Here is a 15136-nt window from a genome sequence, read left to right on the forward strand (position 1 = left end):
GCCCTCATTTTCTCCACAGTAAATTTTCCGCTGATGTGTTGGCGCGGCTGCTATGTTAGCTGGCTTCAGGCAGGCAGGAGGCTAAGCTTGAGTGTTCCCAACCATTTTGGGGGGTACACATTGTTTGGTGGGGAAAGAGCATCTCCCGATTATCCTCAGGCAGGCAAATCTCTATCAGGGGTGGAGTCGCAGGATGGGAACCCAGAGAGAGAGCATCTGAACTGTTTGCAGCTATGAGGTTTGTTCTGCTGCAAGAAAGACATGCAGACAAGCAGTTAATTTGGGAGGGGCGGGGGTGTAAAATCCTTCAAACGCTCCGTTTTGAAAGCTTTACAATGTTACTTCTGAGGCTGGCTTCATGCTTGCTGTATATCCCTGACCTCTGTTCTGCGAAGCCCAGCGAGTAGTGATCCACTTTGAGAGGACTGGACTGCCTCATGCCTCTGCACGATTACCTGGCCCAGCATTCAGAAGTGAGCCTGTCCACAGAGGGCCAGTCAGGAAATGCTTTTTTGTCCCCATGAACAGCTGTCACAGAGTTTTATCCCTGACGTGGGCCTCCAACACGAGCCCGGAGAAGCCTGTGTCAAAATCGATCATTTCCCTTTTGATGAAAAAGGGATTTTTCTGTCAGGAAAAAAATGGAATGAAAAATGCCAGGCAGCTCCACTGGTGAGTGCAGTGCTGAAGAACATAGGGTGTAATGGGATCCCGTACGTACCAGGGGGTACAAGACCAGCTGCCAACTGTGAAGAAGAGGAAGGGAGCAAGCTGGACCTCCATCTGTCCTTCCCCTACTGCAGCAAGGCAGGAAGAACAGGGGCTGGCAGAGGGTATCAAGTGATTCCTAGGTGCCAGGAGTCAGGTTGACAGGCAGCAACGAGGGGAGTCAGGGAGCGTGGCCCCATGCTACAGGCCAGGGCAGCAGAGGGGGCTGCAGGAGAAGAACTGTGTCCAAAGGTGCAGGGCAATGGGAAGAAGAAAGGACGGCGGATGGCTGGGATAATGCAATGACACCAAAGGAGGAAGGGATCAAGGTCTATAGGGAAGAGACTGAAGGTTCGTGCAGGGAGAGATGCAGTGTGAGTGAAGGAGGCAGTGAGAGAGTCCGCGAAGGAAAGGAAATGACAAGGCAGAACAGAAGGAAGGAGTCCAAGGTAAAAGGCCCAAGAACACAAGAACGGCCATACTGGGTCAGACCAGTGGTCCAGCTAGCCCAGAGGTTGCGGGGCTGACAGCGACCAGGTAGCCCTGGATGGGGAACTCCTGGGAACTGCAGGTGGCAGCAGGGCAGAGAGCCCGAGCCTCAAGAGCCCCAGGGTGAGGAGCTGGCGACAGGGCATTGACCTCCCCTGGCCTGCCACACTCCCCGGTCTGAGATGACTCAGGTCCCGGGATGCCAGACCGGGGAGGTCCAACCTATACCAAAGTGTTACAAGATTCATGTGAGTGCAGACCCAGCATTTTAGTGTGTCATCTCCTTACCTCTGGTGGAATCCATCTGACTCCAGATGCCGTTGCACCATCCCTGCCTGGGTCAAATCATACCTAGATCTTTGATGCTTCTGAAGACCAAACAGCAGCAGGATGAGGTCAACTTTCTACTGTTTCATTCCAAGAGAGAATCTCCCAGAGCTGCTCCCACGATGGATACAACCTCCCTTTTCAAAGACTCCTCCCCCGTGCTGGCAGATCAGAAAGAAGCCATAACCCCGCCCGACTTTCCAGGGTTTCTTTAACAGCTGCAAAATCCAACATGGAAACCTGAACCTGAACTCTCGCCTCAGTACCAGTGGAGACTGAAGGGGCAGGAAGTCACAGGAAGCAGACAGGCCACCTAGGTAAATTCATAACCCTATTGAACAGTTTGACAGAAGGGGCAACAACGTTTCTTGAAAACCAGTTGGGAGGGAGGATATTCCTGGCTTACAGAATTTGACAGCAAGCATTTACAAAAAGGGCATGTAGACCACAGTCTGCTGGGCTAAGCCCTCGCCTTGCTTGTGCAAGGATCTCTATAGTGTTGGGGTCACTTATTTTGCAGGTATCCATGTCACACAGCCCTTTCTTTTGGAAGGGGATGGGGATTGAGTCTAAAAGTGTGGCCCATTAATCCAAGACATCACCAATAGTTACCTGAACCAGCTGAGGTCCAAACCCTGCCCAAGGTCAGTTCAGGGTCAAGTTATGCATCCCTGGTAGCTCATCAATGCCAGCACTTCACACTTGTTTACTGCGTTTGTAAGATGCATTCAGGATCCCAAACAGGGACCGCCTAGCAGACAGAGAGGCAGCAAGGGGATGCCTGCCAGTGAGGTCTCTGGAGGTTCCAGGCCAGGAGGGAGAAAAGCATCAATTTGCAGCTGTCAACAGAACACAGTTCCAAGGGAAAGAATGGCCAGTGATTACAATCTGAAGGGATTCTGCGTGCTGAAAAGGAAATGATTCGATTGTGCCAAAACTACCGAGTCTGTCAGCAATCAAAGCATTCTCCCCTCTACAATCACCAGAGGGCAGAGCGTGAGGGGAGGTGGGGAAATATAGCCCAGGTGATGGCAAGTTACAGGACTGGAGTTTGCTCTTCAAGAGGAATTTACAGCTAGGATCAGCAGCTGCTGGGGAGTGGCTGGGGAGGGAGAAAGGTCATGCATTTCCAAAAGGCAAGAACAAGAAACCCCAGAGACAGACTCGCCTGGCACGTACAGTCAGCAAGTGTCTTTGAGGGCTTTTGGGTGGGAGGTGTGGTGGAGGTTCATTTTGTGACTGGTCTTTCTCCCTTGGAGTCAGGAATGAGGGCTTGTCACTGCACCGGCCGGGCCTCCCGGTCCATCATCCCAGCAGCTGCTGGGCACAGCCGGGTTACCAGAAGGACTAGCCGAAGCAATCAGCAAGCCTGCTCCTAAGCCCAACAGCAACAACTGCCTTCTGGCTGCTCAATGCACGTCTGCAGCTCTGATGTCTCCTTGCTCCTGCCTTGTTCCCACCCTTGCTCCTGTGCTGCCCATGCCTGCTCCAGCCCCTCTCCTGAGAGGTTCCTGGCTCAGCCTCTGACCATGCTCTTTGTCCAAGCCTCGGCTGACTGCCCACGTCCTGATTCATAACCAGCCAACTGAACTTCAGCCCGTGCTCCCGCTCACTCTGCGCCCTGCTGCCCCAACAGGCGTCTGCAGCCACCTTCATCAGATCACAGATCTATCCATGGGCAGGACAGAACCACAGGGGCAGGTTCATGTATCTCCCTTCAGTTACCTCCACTGCATGGCCAAAATTAACAGACTACAAACATAAGAACAGCCATATTGGGTCAGGCCAAAGGTCCATTTAGCCCAGTACCCTGTTTCTGACAGCAGTCAATGCCAGGTGTCCCAGACAGAATGAACGGAACAGGCACTCATCAAGTGATCCATTTCCTGTCACCCATTCCCAGTCCCAACAAATAGCCAGGGTGGGAGGGGATTGGTGTCCCTAGCCTCTACAAGCCATTGATGGGCCTATCCTCCATGAGTTTATCTCATTCTTTTTTGAACCCTGTTATAGTCTTGGTCTTCACAACATCCTCTGGCAGGGAGTTCCATAGATTGATTGTGCACTGGGTGAAGAGATACTTCTCTTTGTTAGGTTTAAAGCATTTCATGACCCCCTAGTTCTTGTGTTATGGAAAGGAGTACATGGCTTTTCCTTACTTTCTCAACACCAGTGATGATTCTATAAACCTGTATCATAGCCTGCCTTAGTTGTCTTTTTTCCAAGCTGAAAAGCTCCAGTCTTATTAATTTCTCCTCACATGGCAGCTGTTCCAAACCCCTAATAATTTTTGTTGCCCTTTTCTGAACCTTTTCCAACTCCAATACATCTTTGTTGAGATGAGGTGACCACATAGGCACACAAGTATTCATGATGCGGGTGTATCATGGATTTATGTAGAGGCAATAAAATACTTTCTCTCTTATTATCTATCCCTTTCTTAATAATTCCCAATATTCTCTTTGCTTTTTTGACTGCTGCTGCACATTGAGTGGATGCTTTTAGAGAATTTTCCACAATGATTCCAAGATCTCTCTTTTGAGTTGTAACAGCTAATTTAGACCCCATCTTTTTATACAGTTTATCACCCTAATGTGATGTGACTATTGTTGGGATTATGTTTTCCAGCATGCATTGTTTTGCATTTATCGGCATTGAATTTCATCTGCCTTTTTGTTGCCCACTCATGCAGTTTTGTGAGATCCTTTTGCATCTCTTCATAGTCAGCTGTGGACTTATTTTCAATAATTTTGTATCATCTGCAAATTGTGCCACCTCACTGATTACCCCTTTTCTCCAGATAATTTATGAATATGTTGAATATGATTGGTCCCATACAGAGCCTGCGGACACCACTACATACCATTCTCCATCCTGAAAACTGACCATTTATTCCTACCCCTTATTTCCTTTCTTTTAACCAGTTACCAGTCCATGAGAGGACCTTCCTCTTTTCCCATGACAGCTTACTTTGCTTAAAAGCTTTTGGTGAGGGACCTTGTCAAAGGCTTTCTGGAAATCTAAGTACTCGATATTCACTGACTCCTCCTTGCCCACACACTTGTTGACCCCGTCAAAGGATTCAGGTAGATTGGAGAGTCATGATTTCCCTTGACAAAAACCATGTTGACTCTTCTCCAATAAATTATATTCTTCTATGTGTCTGACAATTCTGTTCTTTATTATACAGGCAGTCTCCGGGTTACGTACAAGATAGGGACTGTAGGTTTGTTCTTAAGTTGAATCTGTATGTAAGTCAGAACTGGCGTCCAGATTCAGCCGCTGCTGAAACGGATCAGTTTCAACAGCGGCTGAATCTGAATGCCAGTTCTGACTTACATACAGATTCAATTTAAGAACCCCAGGCATCCCCAAGTCAGCTGCTGCTGAAACTGATCAGCGGCTGATTCCAGGAAGCCTGGGGCAGGGGCTTTCTGTAGTCAGCCACTGGTCAGTTTCAGCAGCGGCTGACTTGGGGACGCCTGGGGCAGAGCAGCTGGGGTGCTGCCGGGTTGGTCCAGTAGAGCCCAGAGCGGCGCTACGGGACCAACCGGCAGCGCCCCAGCTGCTGTTCCACAGGCATCCGGAGCAAAGCCGCGGAGCACGGGGGTAGCGGGACAGCCCAGACGCGCCGTGGCTGTCCTGCTGCCCTCGGGCTCCGCGGCTTTGCTCTGCTTTGCTCCCCGTCTCCTTGGTTTGCAGACCAGGGAGACGGGAAGCAAAGCAGAGCAAAGCCAAGGAGCACGCAGGCCCCGTTCGTAACTGCGGATCCGACATAAGTTGGATCCGCGTAACTCGGGGACTGCCTGTAGTTACAACCAATGTGCCTAGTACTGAAATTAGACTCGGTGGCCTGTGATTGCTAGGATCACCTTTGGAGCCCTTTTTAAAAACTGGCATCACGTTAGCTATTTTCCAGTCTTTTGCTACAGAAGCTGATTTAAAGGATAGTTTACAAACTGCAGTTAGTAATTCTGCAATTTCACATCTGAGTTCCTTCAGAGCTCCTGAGTGAATGCCATCTGGTACTGGTGACTTATTGCTGTTTAGTTTATCAATTTGTTCCAAAACCTCCTTTAATGACACCTCAATCTGGAATGGTTCTTCAGATTTGTCACCTAAAAGAAGGGCTCGGGTTTGGGAATCTCCCTCACATCCTCAGCTGTGAAGACAGATGCAAAAAATTTATTTAGTTTCTCTGCAATGGCCTTATCATCCTTGAGTGCTCCTTTAGCAACTTGATCATCCAGTGACCCCACTTGTTGTGTGGCAAGCTTCCTGCTTCTGATTTAATTTTTAAAAACTGCTATTATTTTTGTGGGTTTGGCCAGCTGTTTTTCAAATTCTTTTTTGGCCTTCCTAATAATATTTTGTACTTCATTTCTGAGACTTTATGCTCCTTTCTATTTTCCTCACTAGGATTTAACTTTCACTTTTAACAACCATGCATTTTTGTGTCTGACTGCTTCTTTTACTTTGTTGTTTAGCAACAGTGGCACTTTTCTTTCCCTTAGTAAGTTTTTTAATTCAGGGCATTCATTTAAATTGTGCCTCTATTATAGTGCCTTTAAAAAGTTTCTGTGCAGCTTGCAGGGATTTTACTGTTGGCACTGTGCCTTTTAATTTCTGTTTAACTAACTTCCTCACATTAGTTCTTAACTAACTTCCTACAAAAACCTGCTATTAAGTACATCCTGATGGGAGAGCTATGGAACAGAATAAAGAGAGCTGCCTTCCATTAATTATACACAAACATGCACAACCTAAACCCACCTGAGCATTAGCCTGGCCCAGAGCAGCATTAGCGAAGCTTGGAGCAGACCTAGCTGTTTGCACCCAATTTATACAGCTGGAAACAAAACCCAGGAAGATCTGGGCTCCTGAGTGGGTGAGGGAGTTTAATTTATTTTAAGGAAAAAGCACTGTGCCAGAACTTTGAGTGATTTGCTTTGCCACAAGCTACGTTCAGCCACTAATCACAAAACTGAGCCACCAGCATGTTCAGAGCCGAGAGACGGAGTGTGCAAATTATTTTATAATTTATGGAGGAAACGCTGCATGAAAGTGACTTTTACAGCATCTGCTCTCCTGCAGCAGCCCTGGCATTCCACACTCTGTAGAAGGAGGGGAGAAGAGGCTGGCTTAGCTGTCTAAGCAACTGGTAGGAAACTCCCAAGAAATCAGCTGGGTTGAGTAAATCCACCTTTTCTGGAAAGAGTTCCATGCAGATTTCTGGGCATGGTGCTTACAAGTAAGACCTTAAAAGAACCCACACGCCCAGACAGGAAAGATCCCCAGGCACTTTCCATACAAGGATTCCAGGGTCCCCTCTCTATAAACTCACTGTTGTGCATGCCACCTAGAAGTGCTGCATTTCGGGTCTGCTGAGATTCTTTTGCTTGCAAAGCTTTCAAGGGGATCCTACATGAGAAGGCCCCCTATAAATATAAAATATTTTATTGTATGTATATTTCATTACACATGCACAGCCTGGAGTGACTCAGCAGCAATGACTGAGTATTTTCACCATAGAAGATCCAACAGGGCGCAGCAGAGAGAGAAACACTAAAAGTTCTCTGCACTAAGTGGGTTCCCAACCATACGCAGTGCTGGGCAAGCAAGGCCAGCTCTCAATTGGGCAGAATGCTCATTGCTCACGGGAGCTGTGTTCCTTCATGCAAGGGAGAGTTAGCAGGATGCCCCTAGCTTGGCTGAGACAGGCAGCACAGAGCTTACAGCTGGCCCTCGTTCGCCAGCATCAGTACAGCCACCTAAAAGTGCAGGGGACATTTGGAGCAGGGGAGGAGGCAGGAAAGTCTATCCCTTGTGCTGGGAAGCCTCACTTACAGAATCTACAAGAACTCAAGCAGCACAATCCCCGCCGCAGGCTGCCGATTTCACAGCCAATCCACAGGCATACGTCAGCTCGCAGCCTTTGTAACAAAGTTATTCAGCACAATCGGCTTACGCAGACATGCACTCTGTGGCCCGATTCCCTGACAGCTAACCAGGAGACTGCTTGGGAGGAGCCCAGCTGTTTCACCCCACCAGCCTGTCCAGCCTGATCCAACAAGGAGCCCTTCGCAGACATAGACAACCCCTTAAACCAGAGGTGGGTCAGGGGCCACCGACCCACAGAAAAATCAGGCAGGGACCACACAAGTGAGAAGCCCCTTACTCAGGAGAGAGAGACTCCCCCCATTCTCCTTGCCCAGCAGAGCCTTGCGGTGGATGGCAGGGGCTGGAGCAGGGGCTTCCCAATGCTGAGCCTTGAGGGCCAGATCCAGGCAAGCCGGGGACAGGATGCGGCCCCTGGACCTGAGGTTCCCTAAGGATGTTAAATTTAATTTAATCAACTAACCGACTAGTTGATTTTTCCATCGATTAGTCGATAAGCGGGGAAGCTGCAGCGGGGTTAGCGCCCTGCCCGGGAGCTAACTCTGCTTCAAGCTCTGCCTTTTAAATGGATTAAGAGTGAGCTGGCTCTTAATCCATTTAAAAGGCTGAAGGGCAGCAGGGTGGACTTGGCATGAGCTGGGACAGCTGGTCCCCGCTATCTCCCTGCACCCCATGGAGATGGTGCTGGGAGCTTTTACGATGGCTCCCCCCAGCATTGGCTCCTGCTTCCCCCTTGCTGCCTCTGCTAAAGGCAGTGGGGGGTGGGGGAGCGACTAATCGAGGGACTAGTAGACTATCCAATAAGCTTTTGCTTATCAGATGGTCAACTAGTCGCTTACATCCCTAGGTCCCCACCCCTGCCTTAAACGCTTGAGTCACCCCAGGCTTCACACCCATGAAGGATGGGCAGTGCCAGGAGAGACGAGCTGTAGCTTTAGCTATCAGAAGGACCGTTGCTTGCATCAAACGAGAGGTGTCAGCCCCGAGATCAACTCCAGCCAGGAGGCTGCGCTCAGAACGAGGAATAGAAGGACACAATACCACCAAGAAACAATCACACCCCTTTACTCCTAGGAGCGGGGTTATTTAATAAACTAAACAGCATCACCCACGCGCTGTAATACAGCGAAGGAGAGAGAACGCATACAGAACATCCTTGCATTACTCACAGCAATCCTTGCGGGGAAACCCAACCTGTCAGTCATCACCCTCTTTGTCACTGTTCTCAGCTCTCCCACCGCTACCACCAAGCCTGCCATCCTAGTATGTGCCACAACACATTGGCCCGGGGGGTTTCTTTTAGAAGGTGTTGTGCTGAAGCTGCCACTCCCACCCCTACCCCTGTATCTTACACATATTTAGGAGGATTTCAGCCCTTTGCCCTTATTAAAGCTTCCACACCCCTATATCTTTGGGGTGTGGAGATACTCTGTCACTTACCTATTCACCTCAGTCTCATCAGCTTTTCTGCCAATTAGTTACCATGGTATTTCTGTGGTTAATCATGTGTTTCAGTTACAATTATCCCCTAAACTTCTCCTAAGATATCAAATACCTCTGTGCTGCAGTGCTCACTTGCCTCTGTGCTCAGCCATGTGACTTACTGTCACTCACTTTATAGCAAGCAACTCACGTCAAGCTGGCTTTTAGCTCTGCTAGAACCCTACCAGACGGGCTTTGGGCCTGCTATGTCTCACATCACAACCCTGATCCAAACTTTTCTAACCCCATATCTATAGTGGTGGGCATGTGTGACTCTAAAAGCCCTTTATGCCAAATAGTAAAGTTGCAGAGCCAAATACACGACTTGTAGGAATATTTAGTCAAATGGGGTCTTGTGAGACGGCATTTGAAAATGAACATCGTTGCATAATGTATGTCTGGGTTTTGCATCACGAGCTGCACATGTATGCTAGAAATGTGCATTGGAGGCAGTTAATAAAGAAGCCCGCCTTAGCCAAAGAGAAGAGCATTTACTTGTCGGCATGGGTCAAGCTCACAGGCGGATGAGAATACAGCACAGCTTCAGTGTGAGCAAACAGTATTTGCATCTGAAGTAAACACAGTGATCAAGCCAACTGAAAAAGGGAATGGCCCGGAGGCTGAGAAGAGGCTCTGCACCCGTACCCCAGAGAACGAGCAGCAGGAGAGAGGAACTTTTCAAAGAATGCAATCCCCAGGGTTTCTGGGTTAGACAAGGGAAGGGGAATCCTTGGTTATCCAGCACTTCGGGGACAAAAGGGGCTCGCGCTCTTGGAAGATGAGAAACATGGATCCTTTTGTAACCACGTGAGGTTGAGGTTGCTGAGAATTGACTGTCAGTGAGAAATTGCCCAAGACCAGGATTATAATCTGTCTATATATTTTAGACACGTGCATATGTCTGTCCATCCATCTGGGAGTCTGTTTGCTCCAGAACTCCTCCAGAATGGTAAGAGCTAGGACCAGAAAATCTGACAAACAGCTTCCTCTTGTCCTAACTTTAAGCAAGGTTGGGATCTAGATGTGCCAAGAAGACGGGAAGTGCCAGGAATGGGACTCTTGTCCATAGCATGGAAAGAGAGGGGCACAGACAGAAGGGACATGAAATAATAATGGCCAATGGGGTTGGGGGGATAGCCAGCCTGCAAGGGAGATCCATCCTGCAGTGTCCACTGAGAGTCACACCACCAAGGGAGAGGCCAGCAGGTCTGGGGCTCACCATCTTGCCCCCCACCAGATGGGTAAGTAGCCCCCTGCGCCAAACCTTTCACCCCTGGCCTTTGGCCGCAGCACCAGAGGGGCAGAGGCAATGCCCCTGCCAGCCAGGAGAGCTGGAGGGATAGAAAAGGCCTCTGACAGCCAGGAGGGGCCTGGGAGGAAGAAGAGAAAAAGCCCCTGCTGGCTGGGGGAAGGCTTGGGGGTGTAAGAGAAAGCCAAAACAGATGGGACTCCCCCACCCAGATCCCCAACCCTCACACCACCTCACATCCCCATCCTCCTGCCTCCCCCATATCCCCAGGCCCTGCCCTGACTCCTGCACCCCCAGCCCACTGCTCTGAGGGACTTGGGCAACACTGGGTCAGTCTTCTCATATGTTACATTTCAGATGATAGAAACAGTTTTATTCTGAACTGCTTCCTGTTATCTCCGCTCAGTTTCAATCAAATCTCTCTCCTTTATTAGTTCACACAGTCTGGTTTGTGTGGGACTTTCTCTCCCTTTTCCTGTGCACCTGACCCTGAGCTAACAGGCTGGTGTAGAGTCGGCCTCTCTGGAGACAGCAGACTCGGCGACTGCTGCAAGTGTCCAGGGATGGGGAATGATATTGCAGAGGAAGGCTCCTCCAGGAGCTGTTTGTTACCTGCCAGGCCAGGGGAAGACTGGAAGAGACCCAGGGCGTTTGCTGGGGAGCTGAAACACAGAGTAAGTCCTGCAAAACTCTCCTGCTGAGGCAGAGGGGTAACTGCCCCGCAAGGCCACAGTTGGGCTTGCTGGCCCCAAGGACTGCATGGAGGCAGCGTGACCCACTGGCACTGCTTGCTGACTGACTACTGCTGCCTAGTGGTTAAGGTGGGAACTGGGAAGAGAGATCCCTGGGCTCCATTTCCAGCTCTGCTGTTAATTCACAGCAGAACACGGCAAGCCAGAATGCAGAGCTCTGGTTTTCTCCTCAGTAACGAGGGGGAGAGGTCTTCCCCGCTGCCTTGCAGGGGATCGGAAGGTTTAAGTAATCGCCTTCCAACGAGGGGCACCGGGTCAGTGCAGAGCAGTGATGGGCAACCTCGGGCAGTGTGTGGGCCGCAGGAGCCGCCCCCCACAGCTCATTGGGCTGCTAGATTATCGTAACCAAGGTGGCCTCCTGGGACAGGGTTGGTTTACTAACGGCGCTTGGAACCCGGAATTTGCGGGGTGGGCCCACTGAACCGAGCAGCGCTGTGACTGGCTGCCAAGGGAGCACACGGCTCTAGCAGGCCATGTCGTGTGCAATCAGCACGTACCTCGCTTCACGTGCCCTGGCTTTACCTGCGGGTCCATACGGGTAGGGAAAAATTATCTGGAGGGAAACCAGAGGAATCTGGCAACCTTGCACATGGGCAACAGGAAACACCATGTCTGAGGGGCTACTCATAGAACCGCGATGGGCTGCTAGTGGCCCTGGGGCCGCAGGTCGCCCACCTCTGGAGCAGTGTATGAGCCATGCGGAGCCCCTTGGCTGGGTACCAGGGCGAGGCAGCGACGAAACGAGCTCTTGGCAAGGGCACAGTCCAAGCACCACTCACTCCCCAGTGGAGCGCCCAGTGCAGGGCTCGCTGGAGAGGAATGAGCCCCAGATGGCACCAACTTCAGCCGTTAAGAAGGAGTAGTTGCAAGTCCAGTGGGCTGAGTGTAGCATGAAGCTTTGCTTCTTTTCCTAGCTCTCCCACTGACACATGCCGTGCTCTTGGACACGTCTCATCCTCTCTCTGGGTATGTCTACACAGCAAAGTTATTTCAGAATAACAGCCATTATTCCATGAGGAGTAACGCCAAATTCGAAATAGCTAAATCGAAATAAGCGCTGTGCAGACCCTTATTTCGAAATAGGGGGCCTCCAGCCCTTCCCAGGGTGCCCTGGTGGCTCTCTGGCCTCAACCAAGAACACTCCTCTCCCTCCCCCCACCCCGGAGTCCTGAAAGGGGTAGACTCTGGCCACAGTGCCTGCGCCAGCTCCAAGCCTGCCAGCCCAGAGCCAGCAGTCACTGCCCCTGACCCAGTGGCCCCACAACATGGGCCAGCAAGCCACTGGCTGCCAGCCCTTCACTGCTCCCCAGGAGCAATCCCCCAGCTCCCAGGAGCCTGCCAGGGGCCAGAGAAGGCGGGCGCCTTCCTGGTCTAGTGCGGAGATCATGGACCTGATTGAGGTTTGGGGGGAGGCCTCCAATGTCCATGATCTCCGCACTAGATGCAGGAACGCGGCCGTCTACAGGAGGATGGCCGACAGCCTGGCCACATGCACACCCAGGAGCAGGTGCACATGAAAATCAAAGAGCTGCGGCAGGCCTATGCCAGGACCACAGGGGGTAGCTCCCAATCAGGGGCAGACCCACACACCTGCCAGGAGCCAGAGGAGACCATCATCACCACCCCAATGAGCCAGGACCCCCGAGCTGCCCCAGCAGACCTGTCGCCGGTGTCATCTCAGGCCAGGGAGGCAACAACAGGTGAGTGCCATCACTGTCCCCTTATGTGGGTGGGGGAGGGGGGCGGAAACCAGGGACTGCGTGTGTGGGCCTTGCTGTCCACAGATCACGCAGCAACCTGTGCATGTGCAAGCATGTGCAGTGCCACCCCTGTGCATGTGGCCCCAGATGGCTGCGACACAGAGGCCTTATCCTGTTAGCCACACGCGTGTGTGAGGAGGCATGTCGTTCTCCTGACTCTGAGGTGGGACACAGCAGGACGCCCCCCCTCCACAAGGCCGCTCTACACAGAGGCAGGGGACATCTCCCCCCCACACACACACACTATATACACCACAGGGGCATGGGTGTGGTCTCGAGTCAGCTCCCACTCCCTGGGACAGAGGACATGGCCTGTGTGCAAGCACATCGGCTCTGATGGTGCAGGGAATGGTTGTCTTCTCCTTGCAGAGGGGGGCTGGGCATCAGCAGCTCATGTAGGGCGCACCACCCCGCCCGGGACATGCTCCCACACCCGAGGGCTCCATAGGCCACCCGTGCAGTGGAGGGTACCTGGGGGCACCGCGAGCCCTGCAATGCACCCTCCAGCACCGAGTGCAAGAAGACCTGCAGCTCCAGTGGGAGCAGCTTGCCCAGGGCCGTGCCATTTGCCAGCACTTGTAGACCCTGGTGCAGAGCTTGCTGCCTCCTGCCACTCCAGCGCCTGCTGCCTCCCCAGCTACCGCTCTTCCTCCCACTCCTTCTCCTCCCGCTTCTCCCTCCAACTCCTCTACACCCTCTCCATCCCCGCAGGGACGCTGAGGTCCCCACACCCATGGTGTTGGAGACAGTTGGGCCGGCGAGACCCCCAACTGTGAGTCCCGAGCTTCCCTTCTTCCTTGCTTCCCCCTTCCAGCTCCCTCCTCCCAGGTTTCCCCCTTCCCCTCCCCTCTCCCACCCTCTCTCTCCCTTCTCCCGCCTCCTTTCCCCAGTCTCACCAGAGTTTCATTCCCCTCCTTCCCCGGTTTTGTTAAATAAAGAGAGTTTGTACTTATGAAAATGTGTATTTTATTTACACCAGGAAGGGGACGTGAGGGACGAATGAGGCACAAGCCCCCAGTGGGGCAGACCAGGGAGACTGTAAGTGCTCCTCAGGGTGGAAGCTCTCCTGCAGGGCCTCTTGGATCCTGATAGCCCCCCGATGGACCTCCCAGATGGCAGCCTGCAGAAATTGCAGCCAGGCTCGCAGCAACGCATCCAAGGGAAGCACCAGAGCACCAGGGACAGCTCTGGCTCCACGCTGCAGAGTGCTATAAAGTCCTGAGTGAGGGCAACCAGAGCACACAGAGACAAAAATGCTTTGCTGTCCCTCATCAAGGTAGACAAGCAAGCAGGGAAACCTGAGAACCGGCTGTCCGGAGGGGCCCTTTAAGCAGACTTCAGTGAGCCTCAGGCAGCAGCCCCACACAGTAAGTCCTGACCTGGTGCCCTGCTGGAACTGGTTCCTAACATCTTTAAATGCAATTCAGAGTCCACTCAGTATGGATGCGCTATTTTGAAACAGCAAACGCTATTTCGAAATGCATTTTATGAGCAGATGGGTTATTTTGAAATAAGTTATTTCGAATTAACTATTTTGAAATAAGATATATCGAAATAACGCTGTAGTGTAGACATACCCTCTGTGCCTTAGTATCCCTCATCCACAACATGGAGAGCATGACGCCTCCCTGCCTTACGACACATTGCCAAGGAACAAGTAGTAACACTTCCAGAGCAGCCTGCAGCCTCCTCCCCTGACAGTCCAGCCTGGAGCCTGTTGGAGGGAAGGGGACATCCTTCTGACCCAGCCCTGTTCCCCAGATGGAAAGGATCTGATCTTGCATTTCTTTTACAGCTCTGCTCTGTAGCTACCACTTTCCTTGTACTGTCTCACTGATCTACAGCCTGGGCAGCTGCAAATGAAACAGCCGTTGTGCAGGTTTGGCTGTTTTGTTTTGAAACAGAATCAGACATTTTTACTTTCCAGCTCCCTTCAGAGAATAGAAACTTGATTGTTTTATTCCTCCACCCTTCAGAGCTTCTATCCCAGGAGTGTGATCTCTGCCAAGCCAGACACTGGGAATAAATTCTCATTCCCATTCCCAGAGGCACTTGCTCCATTACTAGATATATGCAGGCTGGTGCTACACTGACCTCTCCACTTCTTGGGGCACTGGCTGTGCACCCTGATGTCTGTGCTAAGGATGTTAAGAATGAGTCAATTAGCTAACTATCTGATAAGCAAATGCTTACGGATAGTCAGGGAACTAGTCAACTAGTCAATTCCCGCCCACCCCCCTTGTTGCCTCTATCAGATAGAGGCAGCGAAGGGGGTGAGAGAATAGAGGGTACTTCAAAGTGGCAGTGCCGCACAGATGAGACAAGGATCAGCTGTGCCGCACTGCCACTTTGAAACACCAAGGCAGTGTTCAAAGGGGCAGCGCTGTGTGGAGCCCGGGGTCAGCTGGGGACTCCAATTGATCCCAGGCTCTGCACTGCATTTCCACAGAACCCGGGGATCAGCTGGGGAG

The 15136-nt window shown here is 51.6% G+C and overlaps 1 protein-coding gene across 3 annotated transcripts in view; it reads right to left on the reverse strand.

Moving 5' to 3' along the window:
• ASTN2 (astrotactin 2) overlaps positions 1–15136 on the reverse strand; it is a 730659-nt gene that overhangs the window by 666336 nt on the left and 49187 nt on the right. The window lies entirely within an intron of this gene.

Source organism: Pelodiscus sinensis, chromosome 22 (genome assembly GCF_049634645.1).
Source record: "Pelodiscus sinensis isolate JC-2024 chromosome 22, ASM4963464v1, whole genome shotgun sequence".
In the NCBI taxonomy this organism is placed as follows: Eukaryota; Metazoa; Chordata; order Testudines; family Trionychidae; genus Pelodiscus; species Pelodiscus sinensis.